Consider the following 12,917-nt stretch of genomic DNA (forward strand, 5'->3'; position numbering starts at 1 on the left):
ATATGAGACATAAATACAAATTTTTAATATGCAAATGCAAAGATAAATTTTATATATGAAATATAATAACACTTCTGCAAATATAACATTGATGTGTATGTAAGTATAAATATATATGCATATTCATATAAGTATATATGCTTTTATCTGAATGTAGGTTAGTTACAGGGGTAAAACTATGGTTAGTACTAAATTTGGTATATAGTTAGGGAATAAATATTTATACTGAAAAATATGAATGTTTTAAGAAAGTGCATGTGCAATTTTGACATTTTGAAACTGGGAAGGGTTTAATGTGAGATGTAGGAAGACACATTTTTAATTTGTGAAAGCAAATATATATATATATATATGCAAATATACCATTGATAATTGAATGCAAGTCAAAATACAAATAAACATTAGGAAAAGAATAGGTATATTGAAAAACATGAATAATCATAAGAATATACATGTAAAAATTTGCAATACACAGAAATATATGTGTTTTGAAATAGGAAAAGGTGTGAGATGTATAAATACACATTTATTAACTTCCAAATGCACAGATAAATTACATGTGAACATATATAAATACTTATGTATATGATTATCAATTGCATATTTGAATATAAGTATGTGAGAATATTCATATTACTATATATGCTTTTGTATTAATGTAGGTTTAGGAATGGGGTAAATTTAGGGTTACTATTAAATATTGTGTAGTGTAAGGGTTAGAGTTAGGGTATGAATATATATATATATATATCAAAAAACATGAATATTCAAAAAATATGCATGTGAAAATACGTATAAAACATATACAAAAAATAAACAGGGACCTAGTAAAAAAACATTATATGGAGAAATGTTGACAATAACTAAAGGAAATCAACTGCCTTATATACAGTTGGAAACACTGTCTATAATTAATAGGAAAAGTACAAGGGGAAAAAAGTTTATCTCAGGTATTTTGAAGCAGTGAAGGCAAGATAACAAATGCAATCATAAAGCAAGACTCAAAATTTCCTCAAGGATTTATTGAGAATAGATAATTTGAACATAAAATTAAATTTTCAGTCAACAATAAAAAAATAATTCAAAGGTCACCAGAAGTTTCAAATAAAGCAAAGACTTTTTATAAAAAATATATATATATATATATATATATATATATATATGGGGTAAAGAAAAGCATTATAAAGAAAATTGGAAATGCTTTTGAGCTGACAGATAACAAAGATTCAACAAACCAAAAGCAATAGAAGGCCGATGAAGTAGTTCATAAAGAAGTGCTTCTAATTCCACCTGCTTACATTAGAAAAAGACACAGGGATAAAATCGGTGTTGACTCTGATCATGCAACTTGAGAAGCACTAATAATAATTCATTTCTAATAATAATTAAGAATTTGCTTAGAGTAGATTCGTACATGGAGTCCAGGGCCAGTGGATGTTGCATATACCAATGTGCGATCACAAAGAGTATAGCACCATAGCAGGCAAATGTGCAAGTGGCCAGGAGCTGAATGGAGTCTTGAAGATGTGCACAGGTCAGCTGAAGATCTTGACTTTGTTGTCACTGAGAGGCAGGATGGGGTAGGAAGAGAAAGGAGGGGAAAGGACTATTTCTTAGTTATTCATGCTATCAAACTTCCTCCAAGAAAAAGTGGAGGCAGTGCACAGAGCTCTGGCAGTGCTGGGGTAAGAACGGCAATGAGCAGGCTGCAGCCCAAGGTGCAGGAGCAGCAAAACACGTTTGAGGCAATGACAGGGGTGAGCCAGTGCTTCTCTGCCTTCAACACACACTTGCACTGCCACCCCCTTGTCAGAGCACAGCATGTGCAAGGCACCTGAGGCTGCTAGAGCTGCTATGTAACCTGAAGGCTGCAGGAGGAAGAGGACCCAATAGGGGTCTGGCCGCCCAAGCCTCTGGGGACCAAGTTGGCGGTCACTTCTGAAGGCTCCCTCTCTTAGCCCTTGTTCGCCCATTCCTGTTGCCTGGCTGGCCTGGGTGACTATCTATCGCCCCAGTTCCTACACTCCATGGTGATGATTGATTAACTGGGAGAGATGGACTGCAGTGTGCTCAAAAAGCCTATGAAGCTGAGTGAGAACCCCTAAGGCAGAGACTGTAGCTGTGGCAGCGGCAGAAGCAAAGAGGTTGGGAGGTGGTGGTTGCCCTGGGTTGCGGGGCTGGGTGCAGACTGCAGTGCCTGGCGGCAGCTGGGCTGACAACAGTGGCAGCCCCCGAACCCTGGGGCTGGGGAGTGCCAGCAAGCGCTTGCTGCTCGACTTTTTGCACACCTTTCCTATCAGAGGTTCTGTCCACCTTCTTTGATACAACACCCAGGAAAATAGGTAGGCCAAGGGCTCCAAGATCCTGGAGTCCATCCTGCACGCTCAGGGGGAAGTGCTCCCTCTTGTGCTCTAGCCTCTACTTGGCTGTCATCCTCTACTTTGAGTGGAGCCCAGGTGCCAGGGGCTCAGGGAGGACCTCACCTTGACTCTAGTAGTGCAGACACTCCATCCTAAGCCCCAGTGAAGCGACATCCGCTCGCTGAAACGTGGCTGTGAGAAGTTTTTCTTTGCTTACCCAGAATTCTGTTCCAAAACCAGCGCCCCGGCAGACTTCTCCCCAGTGCCATGGAGTCCTTTCACCTGCATTGCAGCTCCACTGGAGCCGCTCTGCACAGGCGGCGGGGTCCCTTGGAGATTCTTCAGTTCCTCTACTTCCATGGTGCCTTCCACGCTGCCTGGATAGACATGCTGAACGCCTTAGGGATCACAGCCCTGTTGAATGTCTCCTCCAAATGCCCAAACCACATGGAAGGATGCTACCAGTACAAACACATCTGGTGGAAGACAACCACAAGTCCGACATGGGCTCCTGGTTCATGGAAGCCATGGAGTAGGACTGTGCGGTGAAGGACTGCCGTGGTCCAGGGATGGCGCACTGCTAGGAGGGCATCGTGTGCTCTGCTACCATCTGCTTGGCTTAGCAGATGACAAAGGAGCAGCTGAGGCTGGAGAAGGCCTTGAACTGCATGGAGCAGCTGTCCCAGGTGCTGGTCACATCCTGCCCCTCCAGGCCCACCAGCCCTTCAGGCCCCTTAGGGGAGCTGCAAGCCCACTCCCACCCTTACCTCACAATTTGTCTTCAGCTTCCCTATCTCCCTGGGTGTGCAATTAGCCCCCAGAAGACTGCAAGACCAGCACAACCCCAACCTTACCTCCCCCAGCACTCAGAGCCACTCACCTAACCCCTGAAACTAAGGTTGCTGCCATGGATGCCTCCGTGGGACTGAACAATATATAAATTTGTATCAAGAGTATATAATGAGTCTAATGTCTACTATGGTAGATGTCTTTTTCTCCATTTATCATACCTTCTACTACTGCATAGACTGATAATATATAAGTGCAGTTTCCCAGTCTCATCTGGAGTAAGGATTGCAGTTGGCATTGATTCTTCAATGAGATGAATTCATGTGAGACAAACCTACATGTGCATATGGACGATTCAGGGTAGGAGTGGCATGTAGGGAATTTATATTCTTGTGAAGACAGTGAGTATCCTGATCAAGCTCTGGAGTTGGGTTCCGGGCAGCAAGGTGTTAAGTGGCACAAGTTGGGGAGTAGTGTCCACTGGAATATTTCTGTGGTGTATTTGGACCTTTATTCTCACTCCATTTTTTTTTTCTAGCTCTGCAGCATCCAAACAGAGGTCTCTATCCTTCCTAGAAATTTTATAAATTATGGAAATATCTTGAATATATCCCTTAATGTAATATAATTACATTAGATTATATAATTATATGTAATTAATTATGTAATATAATTACTAGAGTGAATTCTCCTCTCTACATATAATACCTGACTGATGCCTTATTTGTGAAGATTGAGTTGATTGACCTAAAACACAACATTGCTATGTTAATGAGCTTTGATGAAAAATACCTGAAAGAATAACTTTCAGAGGAGAGATTTATTTTGGTTCACAATTTCAGAGTGTTCAGATCATCATTGGATGGCTCCAAGGCAGAAATATTATGGTGGAAGGATGTGATGGAGGAAAGCTGCTCAGCACATGGGAGCTGGGGAGCAGAGAGAGGGGAAGGGACCAGGACTTATAGAGCCCAAGGTCATGCTCCCTCTGACCTTCTTCCTCCCATCATGACTCACCTGCTTACAATTACCAACCAATAGTTCATTCAAATTTTTAATTCATCAAATGGATCAATCCAGTTGTTGTAATCCAACTGTTTCACCTCTGAACATGGTTGCTTTGTTTAATACTTGAGTTCTTTAGGGGATACTTCTAGGTCCTTAATATAACAATTGACTTGCCCATGGTTAATATTCAGTATATTTTTTCTATTATTATCACTACTGCTACACATACAGCAACTACCACAAGATGTGAAGGAAGAAAGAATCCATTCGTAATAGCAACAACAAACCAAATACTTAGACAAAAAACATTAGAAAGCTGTGCAAGATCTATTGAAAGGATAATTTAAAATGCTGTTATGCACAAAAGAGACTTGAATTGATTTTTCTTAGAAAGACTCAGTATCATTCATTTTCGCTTCTGCCTACAAGATTCATAAGGGACTATAATTTCAACAGAAATAACATGATTTCTTCAATTGTAAAACAAGACAAGCTGATTTTAAAAAGTCAGATTGACAAAGATTTGAAGAAAAAGCAAATTTACTTACTAATGAAATTGTAAGACAAATTCATATTTAAAAGAATTGATACACAAAAGTGAATGAGAATGACAACCACACAATCAAAACCTTTGGTGGACTACCAATTTATAGGATGAAACCTAAAATACGGTTTCATCAAGGACAATTGTGTTTTTTTTCCCTTTTTTAAACAGCTTTTTAGTAGTAGATGGACACAATACCTTTATTTTACTTATTTATTTTTATGTGTTGCTGAGGATCAAACCAGGGCCTCACACATGTCAGGCAAGCTCTCCACCACAGAGTCACAACACCAGCCCCAAAGGACAATTACTTTTAGTTTAGTCAGTATAGAGTGATATTCTTGATAGTGACTGTCACAATTGATTTATTTAGAACTATATATATATATATATATATATATATATATATATATATATATATATGTGTGTGTGTGTGTGTGTGTGTGTGTGTGTGTATGTGTGTGTGTGTGTGTGTGTGTGTGTTTAAAATTTTCTAAGTAGATTACACTATTCTTTCCCTAAAGAAAATAGTAGTCACTAATATTGTCAAGAGTAAAGCAAAGGTAACTATCCTAAAGATACACTGTTTAGAATAGAACCTGATGTTACAGAATACATAGGGGTAGCTTTTTTATTTTTACATCTCTTTGATTAGGTTTTACTTTCACCTTGGGTGTCTTTTTTACTTTCAGCATGGGGTGTCTTTTTTGGTTTTCTGATCTTTACATATTGAAGATATTTTTCTATCCTTACCCTGAAAAATACAAGGATTGCAGACAACAGCAAGAGAAAGAAACCAATAAAAGGATGGGCTGGGCACTGCTCTTTCTTGGACAGGTCCTCTCATCTCTCCTGCAGGTCCACTGTGGACACTTCCTGAAAATGCCTGCTTCCCACAGAAAGTAGGACCCAGTCAATAGAACAGTGGCAGTTTTTTCTTATTGCAAATGCCTTGGCAGTTGCCCTTCTCAGGCCGACTGTTAATTTAGAGCTCTGACTTCAACTCATCCCCAACACAGATCAAGTCTACTACAAGAAGCACCACTCCCCACATGCCCAAATCTGGAAATCCACAGGCTGTCAAGGACTCATAATACTCTGCCCCAGCACAGAACAGTTTTCTGCTTTCCAGTAACATGACCAGGCATGTCAGGATTGACCTAGACATTGACACACTACATACTTCCATCTAAAGTATTTTCAGTTTTACTCATAGGAATGCAATACCGCATGATTTCAATGAACATTCAGGTAGTGGAACATGGGGAGGTTCCTGGAGAGTGGCATTCCTGGAGAGGGCACGGAAGCTCTGCCCCTCTTCTCCCTTACCTGTGCTCTCTTTCATCTGGCTTCCCATCAATCTCCTCTGTAATATCTTTTGTTGATAGACCAATAAATTTACAAACACAAGTGTATACCTGAGCTGCTCTAGAAAATTAAAGAAACCTAAGGAGGGGATTAGAAACCCCAATTTATAGCCTACCAGCTATATGTGTGTGTATAATAAAATATTGATTTATATTATATTATATATGTTTCTTTTATAAAATGTTTATTTATTTATTCATATAAATAAACATTTTATAAAATAAAATGTAAATATACATAAATACACACACACACATACACACACCACATATATAGAAGCACAGGTCCTCTTTGGTGAACTATAAATTTATAGGAGTACCCCCTAAAATAAGGTTTTATGCTTGCATTTGGCATCCAAAGTGGACTTCAGCCTCATAAGATTCACCCTCAAACTGTGGAATCTAACCCTATTCTCTAGGAAGTGTCAGGATACCCCCAGAGGTATCTACTAGAGAACTGACTGACTGTTAGAGGATCAAATATCCACACACATTTTGGTAAAAAAAAAAATGTAATTCTGTGTTTACTATAAGAAAAGAGAAAATACACTTTTCTTCTATATTTTAGAGAAGTTGGTCTGTATACATAGAGCCTCTGCCTCTGCCAACTCAGATCTTAGGGACCAGCCATGAAAATAGTAACATAAATAAACAGCAACAGTGAAATGTGTAGTTGGTGATTTCTCAATTTGACACATGGGAAAAAGAACAGTTGGAGCCTTGGCCAGTTCATATTTCCCTTTTACATGGTTTGAAATGCTTTCTGGGGTAGTAAAAATTGCCTTGGGTAACACAGTTTTCCTACACAATAATTTGTTACTATTTTATCCAATATCTTGCAATTTTGTCAGCATCAAGTGAAACTTTTTTAAGAGATTAGTAATAACATACATTATCTCATGCTTCTATTTTATGCACCTCTTTTAAAAATTGCTGTCAAATCCACAGTTATATTATTAGTAATTTTATAACATAATAAGATCTTACTTTGTATTTTTCATTATGTACTACTATTGTGAATTCCTCTGTAATTTTGTGCAGAATCTGCACTTTCTGTTTTTACTCTGGTTATGGAACACTTTAAATTTAAACACTTTAAATTTCCATTGGGGTATGCCTTAGTGTGTGTGTGTGTATGTGTGTGCATGTATGTGTGGTTAAACTTTAATGTATTGTATGTCTTTGGATCTGAAGACAAGCCAGGACATTTTTCTTATGTTTATGTTATTTTTTCATATCTGTGCTCCTCCAATGTGTTCTTTGTTTTTTGTTTGTTTTTGTTCTAGAAATCAGATTGGGACTCATTTACCTTAGCTTCTCTTTATACTTCTTTATCTTCTTGTTATAGATGCTGTTACCCCCTTGTTCTCTCTTTAGAGAAAGACTTCAGCTTGGTCTCTCAGTGTGCTAATTCATTGTTTCTGCATTAGAAATAAAAGCTGCTCTAACCTTGGAGAAGAAAACTAAGATGAAAAAATTTCTGGCCTTGAATTTTTATGTTGGCAGTGATTTCTTATATTTGAGACAAAGAGGACAAACTATTAATGTAAAAAAGAGATAAATTAAACATCCTTGGTATCTTAAACTTCTGCTGTTGAAAGATTCCATCAAGAAAAAGAAAATGAAAAGATAAGTCACATATAATATTTATAATATTAATAATAATTGTTAGAGTCTGTAAACAAGTCAAAATAACACCTGGCATTTAGCCAGGGGAATGTTAGAGTTCGTAAACAAGTCTGGATGGTGCCTGGCAAAATGCCAGAGGGAGTGGTTTGAGAAGTAACAAAAGCGAGCCATTAAGTGTGGAGATTCCTTATTGGTTGACTGATGTATCTATTTTATGCTAATTAGATAAGCTGTGTGGAATGTATAAATACTGCTCCTGTCCTGCAATAAATGGCTCCTACTCCTGCTGTATCAATCTACACAAGTTATTCGTCACCCCCCCCCCCCCCCCCCCCCCCCCCGGTTATTTTGCTGCAGCCAGCCGGACTGCGGCAAATAATAATATATTTTATAGATTAACAGTATTCAGGTATCTTACAAGATTTATGGTCATTGGAAATCTTCAAACTTGGGAATAGTCAGACAAACAACTTAAAGAAGGATCAAATATTTCACAAGATACTACACAAAGGAGAATGTAAACATCAATGAACAACTGAAAATTTGCTCAAGAGCATGAGTCATCAGGAAAACAAAAATGAAGACCAACTCACATCCATCATAATGTCTAAAATTCAAATGACAATGCCAAGTGTTGGCAAAGATTTAGAACAACTGCAGCTCCATCCTCTGTTGTTGGGAGGCATTCATGTTACAATCACTTTGAAAAACAGTTTGGTGGCTGCTTATGAAGATAAGAATACATTTATCATATGACCTGTCAATGCTGCCACCAGATATAAAAAAAAGCACAAAACTAGAAAAGTACATGTTCCCATGAACTTCAGAACTGCTATGCTCAGAGTAGTGCCCAAATGGAAGCAATCAAAATGTCCATGAACAAGTGCCTGGATAAAACAAGTTATCATAATCCTTGAAATGGAATAGTACTCAGCAATAAAAACATAAACTAGTGATACAAGTAACAGCATGAAACAATCTCAGAAGTATTATGCTGAGCAAAAGGAGTCATATAGCAAAGAATGTATGACAAACTATTCCATTTATATTTGGCTGCACAGGCACTTTCCTTCCTCTAAGGTGTTCTTGCTAGGTATTTTGGTCACAGTGACACAAAGCTGACTAAACAATTCTATTCCTTGAATTTGAAAAATATGGTGATATTGGCATATAAACAAATAACTAATGATATATGAAGTCATTGGAGAAAATGGTGACTTTAAAAAAAATAATCTCTTCTGGCCCAATTAGGTGTCCACCTAGAAAGAAATAATGCTGGAGCACTGACTCATCAGACAAAAAAAAAAAAAAAAATTCTAAATGAATGTAAGCCCAAAATGTAAAATAATAATAATAATAATAACTTAAACACTAATTTCATGATAATTTTAAAAAGCATTTGTATAACATTGGCATTGGAGAGAAGTTTTCAACTAACACTGGAAACTTAGCAGATGTAAAGAGAAGAATAACTTATTTGATAACATTAAAGTCTTCCGATTCTTCTCTGTGCAGGGTCTCTTCCTTTGTCAACACTTTTGTGTGTTTGTTCATTAACTTTTAATCCTATGACCCTGTCAATATCACAATATTGACCCTGTCAATAACAATTTGAAGCAGATTTTTTAGGTTTTTTTTCCAAATGAAAGCAGTTTCTTATTTTCATTTCCACGCTTATTGCTCTCAGATTGTCCTTATTTTTCCTTATTTTGTGGACTAAGATGTCCAGCATTGGAGTAAGTGAACATGGAGAGAAATCCTCACCTTGTTCCTGAAGTTAGGTGGGAAACATTCAGCATTTCACTACTAAATATATCAGTTGTTTGTTCTTCATAGACACATTGTGTCAGGTGAGAAAAATTTATTCTCATTCCTAGTTTACCAAAAAAAAAATTAGGAATGAGTTTTGATTTTGTCAAATACTTTTTAAAAATTTATTGAAATTATTGTATATACTCCTTGTTCTGTTAGTGAAGTAAATTACATTCATTAATTTTCAAATGTTGAGCAAACTTTACATTCCCAAACTACACTTGGGATGTATTATTCCTTTACATATATCTGGATTTGGCTTGCTTTTGTAGAGGCTTTTTTTTTTGCACATATGTTTATTAGAAATAGTTGTGCATATTTTTTGTTGTTGTTATCAGATCTTTTGGTATCAGATATGTTCCATTTGGTTTTGGTATCAGGGTTATGTCTACCTAAGAAATGAGTTGGAAGATTTTTTTTTCTCCTTTTATTTTCTAACTTGTGAATATTTGTATCACTTTTTCCTTAAATAAATGAAAGAATTCAATCTGTGAAATCTCTGAGAGTTAGAATTTTATTTGTGTCAAATTTTCAAATTATGGGTTGGGGTTGTGGCTCAGCGGGAGAACTCATCTATCACATGTGAGGTGCTAGGGACAATCCTCAGCACCACATAAAATAAACAAATAAAATAAAAGTACAACTAAAAAAACCAAAGTATTTAATTTTCTTTTCAAATTATAAATGCAATTTTTCATAGAGGGATAATCTTGCTGTCTTCAGAAATCTATTTTTCAAGAGATTTGTCTACTTCACCTAAGTTATTGTATTTTTTGACATAATGTTGTTCACTATAGTCCATGATTATCTTACTTTTAATGTTTATAGAATCTATGGATATCACCTAAAGATAATCTGTATTTTCTGTCATTTTTTTCTCAATTACTCTTGCTTGGTATTTATCAGTTTTATTAATCTTTTCAAAATCTTGGTTTTTTTCTGTAGTTTATCTGTTTTCTAATGGATTGTTTTCTACTCTTTATGATTTCTTTGTCCTATTTGAATTTTATTTGCTTGTCTTTTTTTAGATTCTTAAGATAGAAATTAAGATCATTGGTTTTATACTGTCTTCTCTGATATTGACATGAAGTTTTATATTTTCCTGTCAGTACCACTTTGGGTGCAACTTTTAGCATACAATCCTTTCATTGTCATGAAATCTGAAGAATTTCCACTTTCTTTTGTGATTTTTTTCTTTGATTTGTATTATTTAAGAAGATATTATTTGTCTTTCTCGTATATGGGAATTTAATAGATATGTTATTAATTATAACTTAATTTTGTGGTCAGTAATCACAATTAGTGTTTCAAAAATTTGTTGAGTTTATTAGGGGATGGAAATGGTAACAGCCCTGATTTTGATCATTACACATTTTATAAATTATCATTTTGTGCCCCATGAATAACCATAAAATATTATGTTTAACTTAAAAAATGCAAAGTTGGTGAATCTTCCCTGCTTGTTTGGTTGGATTCTTAACCTTTCTCCCTGATTATACACCAAGGGGAGGAAATCTAGGTTCAAGTGTTATAACAATCTGACACTTGCAAGACAAAGGCTGTAGAACAGTGTATGACAGTTGTACCATATTCCATGAACAAAATGTGCATGTGCGTATGCAGATTCAAGGCTATTTCTCAAAGCACCAGATGTGGGTTTTCTGGGCATATCCTTCTTTGTCCATCCTGGTAGTATTTCAGGGCCATTTGTTTCTTTTCCTCACAGCACAGATTATAAGAAATGAAAATTCAGGAAAAAAAGATGCTGGCTAACATAAGGAATAGGAAGATGAGGATTTTACTATTTGAATCAAAGAAAAAGTTGTTCATATTAAAATTTTAAATAGTTATTTGACCAGCATTGATTCACAAATTAATAGTTCAGTTGGCAGGAGATCAGGGCTTAACGGGTGGCAGGGAAATAAATTTTAAGGTGCTAATGAAATAAGACAAAATATTTGATTGGTTCAACTGTAAAGCTCTTATTTGTAAGTTAATTGTTGGTGTCTAGTGAGTAATCTTGAGTTTCCTTTTTCTGTTTTCATTGAGTTGTGGTTTGTTTTACTTCAATAGGAAGCCACAGTACTGGAGGGGTTTCAGTCTAATAACCTCCAAATTTATTTTTTAAAATAGTTTGAAGCGTGAGTTTTTTTTTCCTAAGTTCAGAATTAGATTAGAAGACTTGTTGGTGAAGGAGCCAGTGATAGAGAAAAATGCAGAATTGTAATTTCAGGGCAGAGAGCATGGATGGTTGGACTTAGTTCTGGAAGGGCTGCCATTGTATTGAGGGGGGAGATGACTATATTTATTAGAATCATTGAGAAGTTTTGAAGGCAATAGATCCCCTGGAAGATTTCCAAGGACACAGCACACTGTCCTTTCTTCATTCTTTATCTTTTTCTCTCCTTTCTCTTCCTTCTTTTTCTCTCTCCTTCTCCTCCTCCTTCTCCATGTTCTTCTACTTCACTATTAGAGTATTGTTTCATAACCTTAACCCTATGATGAATTCTCTGTAAATTCTGAAGGTCTTAGGTCAGCAGGTCAAGAGATACTATTATGCATTTTAAGTGCTACAATAGGTACCTGTCCTCTTTTCTTTTCTGTCTCCCTTTATGGACTTTCACTCTATTTTTCTCATAGGATTCTCCATGGATTTTATTTGAATTAGAAAAAATTGGAAGACAGTGGTAGTCATATATGACTGAGGTTTTCCCCTTTCCTTTCCTTTTTCTTTTTCCCTTTTAATTTCCTGGTGCTGGGGATTGAACCCAGGGCTTGTGTTTGCAAGGTAAGCACTCTATGAACTGAACTATATGAACTGCACCAACAGTTATTCTTACAGAATAAGAAACAGCTCTGTTTCTCCCACACACAGGGAAATAATATACTTATATAAAAAATTATATACTGGAGAATTTGCCTCAAGGATATTTTGCTGTCACCTTTTATTTAATTATTTCAGTTGTATATGGACTCAATGCCTTTGTTTTTATGTTGTACAAGGATCAATCCCAGTGCCTCACACTTGCAAGGCAAATGCTCTACCACTGAGCTACAACTCCAGCTTTTGCTGTCACCTTTTAAAAAAATTATTAATTCAAACAGATATTTTGAATTATTTCTATAATCATAAAAGGGGAAATATAATAGCTTTCAAAAGTTTTCTCCAAAAGTAGCTGGGGAATATATACACCAGTCTCAGACTTACAAGAGGTAATATGTTGTTCTCATCGTCAAGTTGCTTCCTAGGAAGCTGACTTACTAAATAGAAATATTTGAGTTGTCCTGTGACCATTGATTATTTTATCAAGGCTACCAGCCCTTGAAGATCAGAAGTAAAGGAAGAAAATTTTCAGGCTCCTGCAATAAACTCAGGGCCAGAAGAAGACATGTACCTATTGTAGCACT

General features: G+C 36.3%; 1 pseudogene; it reads left to right on the forward strand.

The window, feature by feature from the left end:
- The first annotated feature begins 1,697 nt into the window (after window positions 1-1,697).
- Window positions 1,698-3,251, forward strand: LOC114084564 (dual specificity protein phosphatase 4 pseudogene; annotated as a pseudogene).
- Window positions 3,252-12,917: the final 9,666 nt, after the last annotated feature.

Source organism: Marmota flaviventris, chromosome 10 (genome assembly GCF_047511675.1).
Source record: "Marmota flaviventris isolate mMarFla1 chromosome 10, mMarFla1.hap1, whole genome shotgun sequence".
Classification (NCBI taxonomy): domain Eukaryota; kingdom Metazoa; phylum Chordata; class Mammalia; order Rodentia; family Sciuridae; genus Marmota; species Marmota flaviventris.